This window comes from Aethalodelphis obliquidens, unplaced genomic scaffold, assembly GCF_003676395.1.
Source record: "Aethalodelphis obliquidens isolate GAN/ISIS:26980383/991018 unplaced genomic scaffold, ASM367639v1 scaffold21, whole genome shotgun sequence".
Classification (NCBI taxonomy): domain Eukaryota; kingdom Metazoa; phylum Chordata; class Mammalia; order Artiodactyla; family Delphinidae; genus Aethalodelphis; species Aethalodelphis obliquidens.
Genome location: NW_020837965.1, coordinates 9,576,240 through 9,591,882, shown reverse-complemented (window position 1 = coordinate 9,591,882; position 15,643 = coordinate 9,576,240).

Sequence of the window (15,643 nt, the reverse complement as noted above, 5' to 3'; positions counted from 1 at the left end):
AACTAAATGAATCATTCAGGATAAGCTAAGTTATGCAGAGGTAACAAATAATAGTAGTGCATCACTGGCATAAACTAAGAAATGTTTATTTTTCCCTCATGCTTTGTGCATCAAAGTTTGGAAGCTTCTCAGTTCCACATTCTCTTTGTCCATTCTGCAGGATGTAGTCTGAGGAGTCCATGTCTTCCCCGTAGACTGAAAAAAAGAATCCTTTGCAAATGGCAAAGCATGCACTGACTCTTTTTTTTTTTTTTTTTGTGGTACACAGGCGTCTCACTGTTGTGGCCTCTCCCTCTCCCATTGCGGAGCACAGGCTCCGGATGCACAGGCTCAGCGGCCATGGTCCACGGGACCAGCCGCTCCGCAGCATGTGGGATCTTCCCAGACCGGGGCACGAACCCGTGTCCCCTGAGCGGCAGGCGGACTCTCAACCACTGTGCCACCAGGGAAGCCCTGCTCTGACTCTCTAAAGCTCTTTTCCATGACACCCATCTCTTCTGTTTATATGCTACGTGTCAATTCCAGACACATGGTCGAGAATAAATTCCCTCTGGTGGGAGAGGTGCAGAAGGAGAGCAAGAATCAAATATTTGTGGACTGCTTTAATGACTGCGAGGCAGCAGGAAAGAGTGAATGGAAGCTATATGTGAGACCGTGCATGATTGAGAGAAAAATAAAAGAGTGCGTCTGCCGTCAGCACAGTTCCCCAGTCAACACTGGGGCCAATACAAATTGAGCATGTTTCCTCAAACCAAGGAATGAGTGAGCGTCTTTATTTGCAACATGGCATGAGCTACGAGCTGGGAGAAGAATAGTAAATACCGTTGTGATATTTAACATTATATTTCCATCTTTTCTATTTATGTGTTTCAGGCACGTTCTGTTCACACCTACACACAACACTATGATGAATGGATACATACATTTAGAGTTTTAATAGTAATACCATCAGTATCTCTAGTCATGGATTAGAAGCATAATGAGACCAATACGTCCTATTGATTTTAAGCACTTTACATCTTTAATAACTGAAGAAACCACAGGGCATCAAAGCTTACAATGCGCTACACTTAATGGTAAGTTACTGAAGCTTAAAAGGTTATTTAAATTAATTTGCTTTCAAAATTCAGTTATTACTATATTCAAGTAATTTGCCTATTGTTAGCTAACTCTAGCACCCATTAGTCTAGAAACCAACATGTAACGGGCACTGCTCCTCTGATTTCTGTGATTCTTAGTTGCCAACATTAGTCTTCTTTTTCCATTTTTCCCTTTATTATAATTTGCTAATACATTAGTTAGATCCCTCTGGATAGGAATACAGTGCAGCTTTTAACTCTGTTTATGGAATACAGGAACACACATCCTACCAAGAGATTTCACATTGAGCTACAAATTACCATCATGAGTCATTATTTCCATTTCATTTTTCTCCTTGTGTGCATAGAATTAGTGTGAAGATCCCATCAGCAACAGTGCGATTACAAGCAGAGTAATATTTTAAAGAAAAAAAACAGGGCTTCCCTGTTGGCGCAGTGGTTGAGAGTCCGCCTGCCAATGCAGGGGACACGGGTTTGTGCCCCGGTCCGCGAAGATCCCACATGCCACGGAGTGGCTGGGCCCGTGAGCCATGGCCGCTGAGCCTGGGCGTCTGGAGCCTGTGCTCCGCAACGGGAGAAGCCACAACAGTGAGAGGCCCACGTACCGGAAAAACAAACAAACAAACAATTTTCATAGTTTCCAGGCATAAATGAATATAAAAATATCTTTAGAGATCATTTTTATCATGAAAAATAGTATCTAGAGAAACACAGTAGGGGTTTGTGTAGGTCTTTTTCTTAACTCTTGTACCTGAAGAAATATATTAGGCATATAACCACAGAGTAGAATCAAAAGTAGATAGTAAATCTATAAAGAACACAAAAGTACTTTTTAAGTAGTGGTCTATTTGCCTTTTTGGTGAATTTAACTGGCACATCCCCTCTCTATTATAAGCTAACTGAATTACTTTTAGTAGTATGCTCATATTACTTAGTGCTTTTAAATTAACTTAAAATCAAATTTTTGGTCTTCAGAAGAAGAAAAATATTCATCAGGCACTATATATGTCCAATGCTTTATTTTTGCTTATTTGAAAGGTTGGAAGTAATCCACTGAGCTTAGCTCAATCTAGGTCTAAAAGGCTACAGTACAGATTCCTAGTCCTAGAAGAACTTTCCTTAGTAAGTCAACTTGGTTAGTTTGACATGTCTAATTTATTTGTACAGTCTACACGTTGTTACTGAGCACAAAACGTGCTCAGCCCTTTTCTAGTCACAACGCAGACTTAAAACCCTCCCTGATTGGAGCTGATATGCCAGCATGGCAGGCAGGCAATACATAAAACCTACAGTACAATAGACGACCTGAGAGAAAGGGAGAAATGCTGTCCAGTGATAAAAGAGGGGGGTGTAGAAGGGATTTTAAAGTAAGGGCATCATAGTGCATAATAATTAAACAATGAGTTTAAATAATAAGAAAGTGAAGAGTGTCTGAGCTACGGTATTTCTGGGGAACAGCCAAGAGGAAGGAAGAACAGCTCTTGCAAGACCCTGTAACAGCAGCATATGGTGTGGGTTGTATTTACAGCAAGGAGGCCTCATGTGGTTGGGGCAGAGAGAGTAGGAGAGACTAAGAGATGAACTAGATTCCTTCATGTAAGCGTGTTTCCTCCAGCACCCTGATAACCTATCTTTTACAATTTATTTATTTATTATTTATTTTATTTTTGGTTGCACTGGGTCTTCGTTGCTGCATGCAGGCTTTCTCTAGTTGTGGCGAGCGGGGGCTACTCGGTTGCGGTGTGCGGGCTTCTCATTGGGTGGCTTCTCCTTGTTGTGGAGCACGGTCTCTAGGCGTGCGGGCTTCAGTAGTTGTGGTATGCGGGCTCAGTAGTTCTGGCCCACGGGCTTAGTTGCTCCACAGCGTGTGGGATCTTCCTGGACTAGGGCTCGAACCAGTGTCGCCTGCATTGGCAGGTGGATTCTTAACCACTGCACCACCAGAGAAGTCCCAGTGATAACCTATTTTGAAAATTATGCAGAAAACAAAGAAAATAACCCCTCATTTTATTCCATGAATTCCATTTCCAGAAGTGGGACACCATGGTACCTTTGCAAGAACTTTGACTCAGCCTTCCTTACACCCAATGTTTCCAGTGAAACGTATGGGAATTTATACTTATTTGTCTAGAAGAAGGGGGTGGGGTGAGAAGGATAACAATCACCACTGTGCATCATGTGTATTTCTTTTATGTATAAGGTAAATTTAAAAAATCATTTTGCAAATGAGAACACAGAAACTCAGAGATTTAGTGCTTCCTCTAAATTTATACTGAGAATTAGCCTGCACTGGAACGGTAACCCAAATCTCTTTCTCTCTCTAAATCTTGTCTGAGACGTTCCAGTTTATGGTGAAGACTGCCAGAGACAGTCTAGTGTATTCTGTGAGGACAAATTAATTCACAGGTATGAAAGATCAGAAAAGATTCTGTTTAGTTTTAGGCAGGATCAGGATGAAGAAAAGATATGGACAGAAAATATTAAACAGAAAAGAATTGTTAGTAAAAAGGATTTTATGAAGTTTGAGCTGCTTATTGGAAGAATGGACTGACCAAAAATGTAATTATCACTGTGCTGCAATGGCTGAAAATTAGTTTTGTGGGTCTTAAAGAGCACAATGAAGAACAAATGATGTTAGCATTTGTTTGCAAGAGGGATGAAGGTGAAGTGATGCAAGAGATCACAGAAGAATGAATCTGAATGGTCTAGCAGAGCAGACCTGAGCCTGGCCTTGAACTCTTGTTACTGACTCAGCTTCACAACCTCAGCTCTTTAACCTGAGCAGTACACACTGGATGAGCATCAATAAAAATGACTTAGGGGTCTCTGTAGTGAATAAGATATGCATCATTTACTATCTTTACAGACTGTAATTTGTGATGTACCCAAAGTGCTAAACAATAATAGATTTAATCACTTTCCAAGGAAGAAAAAAATTAAAATCTGAAGCACTGTAGGCTTTTATGGTTCAATTGTCTTTCAGTTTAGGTTTTTGTTTTGTTTTTACTTTCCTTGGTGTTTATAAGAATTTATCACTGGGAAAGAGCTACTTAAAACAAAGATGATGGTGTTCCTTTTTTTTTTTAATTAAATACAGTGAATATCACTTAGCACTTCCTAATTTTATTTGAAGAGGTAATGAAAGGAAGGTAGAACATCACTGTTTTGTGTTTATGTTCTATAGATTTAGATTTCCAAGCTAAACTTTTTGTTGATTTTTTTGTTTGTTTTATTTTTTTTTTTCCTTCCAAATTTCAATTGCCTTGCCCAGGACAATTTGCCTTCAAGAAAATGGCGTCACCCTGTGGTGGTCATACATGCAGATTGGACAAAAGTTCTCAGAAAGGTCTTTTGTGTCAACATTTCCAAGTGGAAAGAAAAACAAAGGAGGAGAAAGATTTTGAGGGAATGCATTCTGATGTACTACTAAATATTTAGGGAAACAGAAAATGCCAAGGCATTTCGAGAATTTTTTTTTTTTTAATGGATAAACCAGTTGACTCTAGAAATGATGGGAATTGGAGTTTAAAGCACATTCTCACTAAATGGCTTGCTCAAAGAAAAGACTATAAGTGTCTGCAGTTTACTAGCTTTATTCTTGATTCTTTGATGGACTGTAGATTGTCTCAAAGTGGTGCTATATTACCCCTATCTATCACTATTGATGGACTAATAAAAAAGATCTAATTGCTGGTCATGGAAAAAGAAAAATACTCTTTTCTTCTCACAGATGAAAAGAAACATGAACTGGAAAGTCTACATAATATTAAGTGTATCTGTTCAAAATCATGCTCCCTTTAAGAAAAGAATTATGAATTTTACAATTTCTGTAGGAACCTTCTTTTTTTAACAATAATAGTAGTTTTGATCATTTCCTAGTGTAAATGTTAATGGCAAACATGATATTATTTCTACTGCTTTAACCACTGGATGGTGAAAACTGATTTTTTTATCAAGGTATGCAGAGGTGTTTGCATATGACGGTGTGATTCTCTTATCAATCAATTCACCATTTTCTTAAATATTTTCTTTAATTTGTTACGTCACATTTCTTCTTTTAAGTGGGGCTAAAAAGAACACCATACTGGAGAGGACGTTTGGATTTCAAATATGATTCCTGTTCTACTTTATTGCTTGTTTATATACATGTTCCCTCTTCAAATATTTTCTGTTGCTTCTCATAAGCTCAATTGCAGGGACTATGTCTGGGAGGGATCTGTTTTATTCTCAACTGAAGGCAACTGCATTTTCCACATGTTATACCTACAAAACCCCACAAACCCTTTTTTATCCTGTGGGTACAGCAACTGGACTCTTACTCTGTTATCATAAGTATGGGGCTTATTAGTGCTTATAAATGACTGAAAATATTTCTGAAAGTTTACTTATGTTGAAATCTAGGAAACCTAAACACTACCCACAAGGACTTAGAGCCTTAGGGACAATTTTAACGTGGCCAGATGAAACCTAGATTTTAATTTTTTGCATAAAGATGATTGGCTGTTAATAAGTCAAGAAGTTTCTGCAAACATGTGCTACCTAGCTCTGCGGATTTGTGTTTCACATTTTTTTGTGTATGTGTTCTTGCATTCATAATAATTAAAAAATAATACTAATAAAAATAAACAGTGCAGGGAAACTGTGGTCTGACAATCAAAAGTAACATCAATATCATATCCATATTGATTCAAAGATAATATTTTTGCAAAACTTTTCTACGTTGAGAGGTTTGACTGATTCTTTAAATGTTGCCTTTTTGGTTACTAGAGTTAAGGCAGATAGACAGCTAAATGACTTTTGCCCCATTGGATTATAAAATCACTTCCATTACTCAGAAACTCATTTCTTGCTGTAGGAGACCCACATCATTTTAATAATAGTAATTATAATAATTATAATAGCATTTACACTTGCAATTATACAGTGATGCCTATTCCAGTGAATCCTCCAACTCTTTAGAAAGGAAATACAAACCATAGATGGGAATCACTTTGCCACTGAAATGCAGACATCACTGCAGTGAAAAATGACATTTCTCTTCCCTCTTGTTTCCAGTTCTTCCTAACAGTTGCTATTCAGAGGAAAGGATTTAATTGAAGGTCAATTTAAAAGATCATGAAAATTGAGATTTTCTACAAGAAAATCTGTAGATTTTTAGCCTTTATTCCAAATGAAATACTTCCCTTAGGATCATATTCTGCAGAAAACATTCTCAATGACCGAAGAACATCTATTGATGGGCCATAGAGTGTCTGTCAGCTACTGTATCCTTGATTGCAGGTATATACATTCCCCATAATCTTTTGGATGACTCCCTAGGAATCAGAACTGCCCTATTTAGAATATAAATGGCAAACAATTCCATTATACTCTTATAGCCCCTTTTGCTCCAGCAATTTCTAAACCACACCATATTTTCAGGCTTATTTTGGCTACATAGTTAATATAAGTGGATTGTATATGGACAGCTCTGCAGCAGTAATTGCAGGTTGGCAATCTCTCAGAACACTCTGGGTTTGTTTGACTTAAATTGTTTTTTTCTCTCTCTTAGTTTCAATATGTCTATAAATGTAATGAAAATAGCTTCGTTGAATTATTTTAATACTTCTTATGTGATCTCTCCTGGAATTAATAGTTTAGAATAGTTTAAGAATAAGAAATATAAACTTCAAGATTTTAACAAAAGTTCCTCATCCTTACAAGTTCTCCTTAACGATAGACTCAGTCTAGACCTCAGGATGAAACTAACTCAGGTGTCTAGATTTTCTTCTTCCTCACATCTGCGTATGCAAACCTGTCTTTCTTCAAATGCACCTCATCCACACAGAATGAAATAGACTTGCTCTTCTCTGAAATTCATAACCTGTGAGCTAGTTTTTTCTTTCTTAAAGTATTAATTAGTGTATGGCCTATGAAAGCAAAGATCTTGTAAATTGCCACCACTAACATTCATGATGTTGTTACATAGTAGGTGCTCAATAAAATTATTTGACCTGCACTAAGGTGTACCTTTTATAAATACTTTAGTGTACTCAGTTGGATGTCTTACCTTTATAACCCGCAATGCCAGATGCTTAGTAAATATTTAGTAAATAACACTGATTGTTGTTATCTGTTCTAAAGTTCTATAAATCATAAAGAAAACGATCCTGTCTTTTTCAAGTGTCTTCTACAGTGCCTTGAATATACTATATACAATATTTATTCAGCAAATGGATTCAGCTTAAGAATTCTATTCACGGTGCACCGCTTAAATCCAAGTCTAAATTTTTATATCCTTTATAGAATACTCCTTTTCTTTACAATTTATATTTAATTAGGAGTCAGTTTCCAGAAGCACTTTGGAAACAAGTGGCAACTATTCCAAAAAGCCTACCCAAACACAATAAATTTGATATACATTTGAAGAGAAAAGAAAGAACGCCCCCCTTTCCTCCCAAAAAACTGGTCTATAGTGAAGGACTTAATGTACCTAGCAGATAACTAAAAAAAGTGCTGAATCCAAGGAAAGAATTTATGTGTGACCATCTGAACTTCAAGGAATAATTGCCCTGCTAAGATTTATCTTCCCTACAATTGGGTTAATGGAAGCCTGTATTTTGGTATGCAAAGAATCCTTTTTTAAAATAAAAATTTGCAAATCTCTTAGGCATGTTACCCTCTTATTTGACAAGAAAGTTGACTTCACATGTGATTTGTCATAGCCAAGTCTGCAAAAATACACTATTGGTGAGTCTTTAAATGAAAACGCTATTTCTTGGAGACGGACAATGTTGGCCATATTTTCCCAGTTATATGTTGTTGAAAGAATAAACAATTGTCTTTATAAAATTAAAAAGTCTAAAAAATTTCAAGAACAATATACTAGGAGCTTTTTTACTGCAAGAGAAAACAACAATTCAGAAACATAGAGTAAAATAAAGATACCTGCCTGTTTGCTTCTCCTAAGGATGTGTTTCAGAAACAGACAGCATATCCTTGGTGAGCGGAATGAGTGTCATTTAGGTTTCAGATTACCTGCTGCCCTAAAATCTATCTTGATGGCCTTGTGTTAAATGACAAGGTTGTGAAATGAAATACAAATTAGGCTTAAATAAGGTAAGTTGCATTAAAAATGTACTTGACTGAGCAGGAAGGTTCAACCAAAGTTCAGCAAGTTCATGCTGGTATGAAGTGGGGAGAGGGGCAGGACACAGTGTCATGTCTGCTGTGAGTGGGACCTCACGGAGACACCTTCTGGCTTCCAAAGGCAACATAACATACACAAACATGGGCAATCCAGCAGTGACTGACATCCTAACGGATGCAGTTAATTTGATCCACCTGAGGATAATTCTAGCAATTGGCTTTATGACCATCAACTCACTGTTGGTTCACATTAAATATATGTTGACCCATTCTCCAAACACCAGCATTTATCTGCATCATGAATAGGTACTTCTGACTTTAAAAGCCATCATTCATATGCTTTGGAGTAATAAACTAAATTGAAGGGCGTAAAAATACTTTTTTGCAATTACTATCCACTTTCAGTATGATTCACATGATTCGAAAAGAGCTTTGAATTATTTCACATATCCTACTGAGAAAATTATTTCATCTTTTTTCACATTTAAAAAATCCATACATTTGAAACAGATGACTTTCCCCTTTCCAGTTTTATCTGTTATTGCTGAAAACTGATAACACATCTATTTTCTCTTGGTAGATCACAATCTAAAACTATTTGCATTGATGAAAATGACTAGCATATATACTAGGAACGGCTGAAATACTTTACATTTCCTATTTAATTTAATTCTCCAAATAATGCTATTATGAATTTACTATTATTACTTTCTTCATCCGCATTCTATGGATGGGAAAGCTGAGGCACAAATAGGTTTAGTAATTTGCCAAAGAGGCCAGACTTGTACTGAAAGAAATCAAGATTTAAACAAAAATGGCAGAGATGGAAACAAACCACTGTATTATGACATCCCCCTATCTCCTGCTCAATAAAAGAAGGAATTACAAAGGATGCACAATTATAACACTTGAATGGTCCAAACCTAGAGACAAAAAGTAGGAATACACATAAACCAGTTTAAATATACTTATTCGTTGAAAGGGGCACAGGGTTTATTTTTGAGGCAATGAAAATGTTTGAAAATTGATTGTGGCAATGGTTGCACAATTTTAAATATTCTAAAACCCACTGGAAAAAAAATATATATATATACACAAACATATATTTACTTTAACCATGTTGTATTTTTATATACTTTAGTTATTTTAATTAATCTTTTAATTAATTAAAATTAAAGGAAGGGTTTAATTAATTAAAATTAAAATTAAAGGAAGGGTTTAATTAATTAAAATTAAAGGAAGGGTTGAATGATCAGGCAAAGATAACTGATGTCTATAACCCTGTATAAACATATTTAAAGATAGTCTAAAATCATGGCATATAATCACCTGAACTGAATTATTCTTCCATGCTACAATTTGTTAATTTGTGTCTTGACTGTGAAACACACACACATGTATGTATCTTATTTATTTAAAAAATTTCTTCTTATTACACAGAAAAAAAAAATTCTATTTTTTCTCTTTTAAAAACGTCTCTAATTATAATTTCTAATCTATTCAAACCTAATTATTTTTATTTATCATTTCCTTCAGCCTCCTTTAAACACTTTTCCAATTTGAACTATGAGAAAGTAGAGAAGTCACTAACGATTAGTAAGTCACTTCCTGAAGACATTTATCTTTAAGATCAATTGGATTTCAGCTGCTGTGGCTGGAAGTTGACAAGGCAATACAACCTCATCCAACCAAAGCACTCTGTTCTCCATTTGTGATATTAACATTCACAGTCTAATTTTCCTAAGGTTACATTCTCATACATTAAACAAAATTTCTAATGCCGTAGGGAAAAGTGTAAAGGATAATTTTACCCCACAATATATTAGATAACTTAAAATATATACATTTTTGTTTTGTTTTGTTTTACTTGAAAACCTATTTTGTGGTATAGATTGTGAGAGAGGATGAAGCAAATGTATTTGTACTACATATCATTTATATTTACAGTGTGTTATATTCTTTCATACATATAATGAAAGGATCTTGTTGACCCTTATGTTCTAAGCCACATGAAAAAATATGCATGTTAGCTTTTAATCATAAACAGATTTCATCACCATTATGGCTTTCTTCTTTTAGCCTGTATCAACACAGTCATTTAAATAAAATGTTTATTTGTCAAAGTGTGTGCTTGACGTGAAATAGCTGATTACAACCCTCTTTGGGGTTTTTATGATATCTCTTTTAAAGAGCAATTTTTAAAGTTAAAATTCAAACATTTCATCTTTTAAAATGCCTGGTGTTTGATTTGGTATGCTTGAATTAAACATAGCCAATCTACTTGAATCTCTCCTTATTTAAGGGAAACTTTCTGAAAAACAGTCAAACAACTGACTTCCTCTCTGTGGCTTTCCAAGAATGAATTAAAATGTGCAAAATGATTTGAGATTCATGGTGAAAGAATACTTTATAGTGTTAATCCCCCATGAATTCTGCCTCCAGGATCTTACTTAAATGAGTAGGAAACTTCTGGAATTGAACAAGCATTGTGGGTGGTCATGCTATGGTTAACAGGAAGAGAGGAGAGATTTCAATTAAAGATGTGAGTTAACTCACATAAATACCATTATTTGTAGGTGCATGTGCATGTGTATAAGTGTAGGCCTGTACTGATAGGGCAGACAGCAGAGAGAGACTGAAAAATAAAATCTCCCATGTGTCAAAGGAAATGCTCTGGGAATAGAATGAATATTTTCAGGAATTTGTTTTGTATCTCTTATACTTCAGCAGTTAAACACACCATTGAATTTGGCTATGATCAGAGTTTTGGAGACTTGCAGTTAAATTAAGGGGCAGCATTATGTTTTGGTTTACTGTTGAACTTTTAGAGTTTAAATTGTTTTTCCATTTCTATTTCCATGTTCTGTGTGGGGAAGGAATATAACATACATTTATTTCCTGTGCATTACAATGGGAAAAAATTCACATATGGCCAATTCACATATGGCCAAGCAGGTGAACTTGTATTGCCTTTAATAGCAGAAATAGGAAGCCTGTCTCTGATAATTACTGCAGAAATTTATGAGTTGTTTTCTAGATTTCTCCATTCATTTACAATGATGGTACAATATTTCTAGGTGGTTACATACTGGCTAAAGTAGCTTTTTAATCTTTTTTTAACCATCAGACACACTATCCATACACAGACAGAAATCTATAAGTGAAGTTATACTGATAGGATTTTGATTTGTTAAAAAAAGAGTTTAAATTAATTGCTTTAATTTTTAAAAATCAGTTACTTAAACATTTCTAAGTTTAACTTACAAATATAACACATATGATTATTCAGGTGATCTAATTTCATGCCATCTACGCTACATTTATGAAGTGGGGAAAGCTGTTCGAGTGTTGGGGTAGGTAGGAAATCCTGTGAAGATATCAAAAATTAGAGTTTGAAATTCAAGTAAATTTATTTATGACTGAAAGAGAATGGTGACTTTAATATTTGCTTTTTAATACAACTGTCGTTTACATCAGGAGATGTGTTTTTTTTAAGTGTTTTCAGATTTGGTGCCCTGATGTCTTTCCAAAGCCTTGTAGAACAATTGGAATTAGGCACTTAATCCTTCAATCTTTCAATGTCAAGGAAAACAAAAATAGATTAAGTAACAGAAGATGCTTGAAGGTTTGGCTAATGTACTCTTCCTTGTTTTTAAGAGCACACCTCATTCAATAGGCTTTGTTATTTTTTTTTTCACCACTTCTCATGAATAATGAGTTTGGCTTCTGCTGCTGCCTTAGGGGCAGGGCTGTATCCTAATCACCATGTTAAAGAATTGACTGGTCCTATAGTAGACATCAGTGGGGACTAATGTAATTAATGAATATTCCACTCAACCAAAACCCCCAGAGGGAGTCTGTTTATAAATGAAAATTACAATATACTAGTTTCTCTCTGGCTGTCACTTCCTCTTTAGACATGCTTATCATACTATGTACTCTTTCTGCCCTTTAATAAACAAAGAGTAATCATGGTTTTTAGCACTGACTTTATACCTAGGATTCCCTGTGAAGCTCATGAAGCTTAAGATTCAGGTACTCTAACCTGTAAGGTTCCCTTCAAGTCCTGGAAGAGGCCCTACCAAAGTGTTCATATAGTTACCCTTTTGTAAAATTTGCAAAGATAAGATAATTTCATTGTAATTGATCAAAACCCCAACCTTTATCACTCAGCCTTCCTCTAGACCACACTTCCTCTTACAAAGTTGCCACGGGAGTGATCATAGGCAATTTTAGGATTTGACAAATGAGAAGGTGAGTTAGACTATGCATTTACTCTGATGCATTGGGATGGTGTTTATCGGGTTCACAATGAGTTCCATGTATCATTATTGCTGACTGTATCTATGCTTACTCATGCTTGTCATGATACAAAAAATGTGTCCTATAGTGCCTAGTACTGCAAGTATATGCAAATATTTGAAATATATGGAACTAGAAGCTGCTTTGTGCAAAATTTTTCTAGGATCTGACGTGTAAAATTTTAGAGGAGAGTTTGGTTTTCATGGTATCCAATCAAGATGAAGTTCTCTTCTGTCAAGAACACGTTAAAATTAGGGGCATATATGAAATGTGTACAATGAATTTTTTTTTTCTTTATTAGTGGGAATGGCATATTTGCAAAAGTTGTACCTTCTTAAATGGAAAGATATTTTGGAACATTTCAGTAAAACAGGAAAGAAATTATAGGCCTCTTATTTAAACACTTTAAATATGTTTAATAATTGGGAAAATTTTGAAATAAAATGAAAGAAAAATAAAATATAAGTCATAAATATGAGTGGTGAAATCAATAGTGTTATTTGGATATTGAGAAGAAAATTGTAATCAATAATTTTTATAGTTTACCAAAAGTAGTCATTTATTATGAGCAAGAGTTGAGTTTCAAATAAAAGTAATAAATAGGTTTTTTGAGTGTTGATAATCTACGTGCTAAAGATGAAATTATTATATGAATCTGAATTTATTTAAAATACTAATATCAACAAAATCTAAGATGAAATTCATAATATACCAGTACAATACAGACTTTGATACAAAACTGGTAATATTTACCAGAAAATCAAAGAACACACACACGCACACACACACACACACACTCACACACACACACACACTCACACACACACACACACACACACTCCCCTTAAATGCTCTGAAATCAATTGAATTCCAAAATTGATAGTGCTAAAATTTATGTGATGTTACTGAACAGGTGTGAAGCTGAAAGAAACTTGTTTACATGATCAAATATAATAACTTAAAATTTTAATCAACCATAACATATGAAAAACTGAATTATCTTTCTATTCTCACTGTTGATAGATATTAAAGTTATTATCATAAGAAGTCATCAAATAGGTGTACAGTCAAAAATGTACATAAAAAGATATATTAAAGAGGTATTTAAGAAATAGTAAGACAAAGCATTGAGGTATTTGGATTTCTCATTTTTTGTGGTATTTGTTTTTTTTTAAATTTGGTAAGTTTAAAATTTGCATATATAAATACATACATATATACACTCTATGCATAGTTTTCTATCTAATTTTGTATTCAAGACATATTCTTTTTCTTAAAATGTCACCCCAAAATTTTAGAAACTTCAGGCTTCCAAAAACCTGGATCTCTCCCTACCAGGAAATCAAATAAATTTTTTTGTGTGTACAAGCAACAGAAACCTGGCGTGTGTTTAATCTAAGAAGAAAAGACAAGTTTATTATAAATACACTCAGTTCCTCACAGAATCAAAGGAAGAACTATGTGGCTAAGATTCAAGAGGTGAATGCCAGGATTGTAGACAGAATCTGAATTCTAAGAGCATTATCTCAGAAATAGTTCTATAGGGTGCCTCCATTGGGTGACAGGTCCTGTGGCTTTCATAACTGCATCTTTACTTGAAATTCAAATGATGAGGAGACCGTCTGTTCATGTAGGTCGAGACCCTTGAGTGACAGCCTATCAGAACTGCATGGATTGAGAGTCAAGCAATTTCACAAGCAAGACATGCAAGGAAAATGGAAATAGAGTCCAATACAGCCAGATACTGTGCTTCATGCTGGGAATATATGGAGGGGAGTGGGTGAGATGGCCTTGTATTTTTCAGGAACTTGCACTTTAGTGTCAGAGATAGAAACATAAATCAATAGTTTAAAAACTAGGTTAAGGGCTAGGGGGATTTGGAAGCACAGGCTAGGGAGACAAAGCCCAAATAGGAATTTCTTACAGAAAATATGTCTGAGCTAAGTCTTCATTCTGAGTCTACTCTTCCTTTCTTGAAAAATATAAATGAAAACCATATTCTAGTATATGGCTTTTAAGAAAAGAATTTGGGAATCAAATTGTCTCAAATCATCTAGTACAATACCTCTTCGGACACAAGGAAGTTGAGTCCTGGAGAAGTGAAGTAATTGTTGAAAGAAAATACAGCTACTTGGTGGCAAAATGTAACTGGAACCCAAGTCTTCTGAATCTTACTTCAGTACTCTGTTCATCATTTCACACAACAGATGAAAGGAATTCTGAGAACTTGCCAAATATCAAAGGGAATAAATAGGAATTTATCGGAGGTTTCAAGGAGAGAAAGTAAAAAGATCTGATATTTATAATTTTAATTCAGGAAACATGACTAGAGATATGTATATAAAACTTTTAAATCAAAAACACTGTAAGTACAGGTTAAAGAGAGCAATCTGCTGTGGGAAGAAATGGGCATTTCATAATGGGAAGCCATAAGCAGGAGTCCATGGGATTTTTAAGCTAATTGACAGCATGTTGAACAGTGAGAGCAATGACATATGTCAAACATTATTTAACAGACTTTAAATCTGTACTTAATAACAAATGCATAACCCATTTAGACACAGATTTCTGGCTTTGATTTCTTAAGAACATATAGACAAATATACTTTATAACATATATTAAGATTAATGATTTACAACATATACAAGGATGATATTACCCAAAACTCAGGATAATGGATAATAGAAATTCCAGATCTGTAAGCACAAGAGTAATTCTGAGCATGAGGAAAACCATTAAGTCAGAAAGAATGTAAGAAGGATGTAGAAAATGCCCTGACTAAAATGCATTCCCGAGGCATTTGCTAAATTGTTTATAAACTCATTTCCTTCTTTATTCCTCCTTTTTTTTTTTTCTTTTACTTGTAGATCCATGCAGACATTTCCCTCTGTAATTCTGGGAATTTTTCCTCACTATCCAACCTTTCATTGAATATCTTTTCCACTGTTATGTCACGAAACTGAAACATCATTTTTAGCTAGTACAAGTGAGGTTTCATTACTTGAATTTATTATATTTAAGTAGGATCTTAATCAAATTTTAGGTGTGAACATGTGATTAATGAGACAGTGGAGTGTAGTGATGAACATATGAGCTTTTGATGCCAAAATAT